We start from the raw sequence: 2,407 nt of genomic DNA on the forward strand, positions 1-2,407 counted from the left end.
AGGTTGCAGTGAGCCGAGATTGTGCCACTGCACTCCAGCCTGGGGGACAGAGCGAGACTCCACCCCACAAAAAAAAAAAAAAAAAAAAAGAAAGAAAGAAAGAAAAAAGAAAAGAAAGGAAATGAGAAGAAAGAAAACTAACATCCACCAGGTTTTCTGCTTGAGCCAGGCTCCAGGAAGGTTACTAGAGTTCAAAGGAACACAGATACTTCCTCCTCTGGATACTTCCTCTGTTCTCCCTCTACACCTTTTCTGCTTTGTTTTCTTGTGGTATGTGCCCATAATTAAGATAGCTAGCATTTATTTGGCACTAATGATGTGTCATGTACCAGACCCATTTATTCTTGCAATAACCTTAAATTATTGTTTCCATTTTAGGATGAGGAAATGGAAGCTCTGAGTGCTTAAGCAAGGGATCAATGTCATACACCTAAGAACTGACAACCTGGGATGTAAACTCTTGTCTGTCAGACACAAGAGTCTAAGTACATAACTGCCGGGCTATAAAGCCCGCCTTCCACTCTTCCATGAACAGTCTACGGATTCCCTAATAGCAGCCACATAATTGCTTCAACCTCTACTTCCTGTTAAAGAGAGTTCATAATAGTGCCAATCGGATAGGTTGTTAAGGTTAAATAAATTACCTAGAATTTGGATGACCAGCTGTAAGGTTTGCCAAGGACTGAGTGGGTTCCCAGAAATGGTTTCAAAATGGGGATGGCTGGGTGTGTGGCTCACACCTGTAATCCCAGCACTTTGGGAGCCCAAGGCAAGAGGATCACTTGGGTCCAGGAGTTCAAGATCAGCCTGGGCAACATGGTGAGACCTGTCTCTACAAAAAATACAAAACTTAGCTGGACGTGTTACCACCTGCCTGTAGTCCCAGCTACTCAGGAGGCTGAGGTGGGAGGATCACTTGAGCCCAAGAGGTGGAGGCTTCAGTGAGCCATGATTGCACCACTCCACCCTGGGCAACAGAGCAAGACCCTGTCTCTAAAAAAATAAATAGGCAGCTGGGCGCGGTGGCTCACGCCTGTAATCCCAGCACTTTGGGAGGCCAAGGCAGGTGGATTGCCTGAGGTCAGGAGTTCAAGACCAGCCTGGCCAACATAGTGAAACCATATCTCTATTAAAAATACAAAAAATTAGCCGGGCGTGGTGATGGGCGCCTGTAATCCCAGCTACTTGGGAGGCTGAGGCAGGAGAATTGCTTGAACCTGGTAGATGGAGGTTGCAGTTAGCCGAGATTGTGCCATTGCACTCCAGCCTAGGCAACAAGAGAGAAACTCTGTCTTAAATAAATAAATAAAAATAAATAAATAGGCTGGGCATGGTGGGTCACACCTGTAATCCCAGCACTTTGGGAGGCTAAGGCAGGCGGATCACTTGAGGGCAGGAGTTCGCGACCAGCCTGGCCAAAATGGCAAAACCCTGTCTCCACTAAAAATACAAAAATTAGCCAGGTGTGGTGGCACATGGCTGTAGTCCCAGCTACTTGGGAGGCTGAGGCAGGAGAATCACTTGAACCCAGGAGGCAGAGGTTGCAGTGAGCCAAGATCACACCACCGCATTGCAGCCTGGTGACAGAGCAAGACTCTGTCTCAAAAAAAATTAATTAATTAATTAAATAAAAAAGGAAATGGAACTATTTTTGTGAATCTGTGGATTATATCAGAAAAAAAAAAAAAAGACACAATGAGGAAAGTCCTAGGCAAATCAGGATGAGTTAGTCATCCTTCCTAGATGAGTGTTTGGTGCTAAATACATGCTCAGCAGACATGATTATTGCTTCCCCTTTCTTTCGTCCATTTGGCAACAAAAAGGTGGCAAGCACCCACTCTGTGCCCTGTCCTAGGGTGTGGGAACCCTATAAGCAGTAGATGGAGGTGGGAGTCGGGGTGGGGGCGGGGATGCTGTTCAGAGCACCTTGCTCCAAAGGTTCATTAAAAAATCCACCAGTGGGCCGGGCGCAGTGGCTCACGCCTTTAATCCCAGCACTTTGGGAGGCCGAGGCAGGCGGATCACAAGGTAAGGAGATCGAGACCATCCTGGCTAACACGGTGAAACTCTGTCTCTACTAAAAATACAAAAAAAAAAAAAAAAAATTAGCTGGGCATGGCGGCGTGAGCCTGTAGCCCCAGCTGCTGGGGAGGCTGAGGCAGGAGAATGGCGTGAACCCGGGAGGCGGAGCTTGCAGTGAGCCGAGATCGCGCCACTGCACTCCAGCCTGGGGGACAGAGCAAGACTCCGTCTCAAAAAAAAAAAAAAAAAAAAATCCACCAGCCACGAGAAATGGCAGACCTCCTTATGGGGTGGTTTCAGCCGGTGTGGTATGTTCCTGGGCTGACAGCACTTGTCTAGACTTGCTTTCCCAAGTGGGAAAGGTCTCTGGGAACTTAAGGTCCCC

This window comes from Symphalangus syndactylus, chromosome 24 (assembly GCF_028878055.3).
Source record: "Symphalangus syndactylus isolate Jambi chromosome 24, NHGRI_mSymSyn1-v2.1_pri, whole genome shotgun sequence".
Classification (NCBI taxonomy): Eukaryota; Metazoa; Chordata; class Mammalia; order Primates; family Hylobatidae; genus Symphalangus; species Symphalangus syndactylus.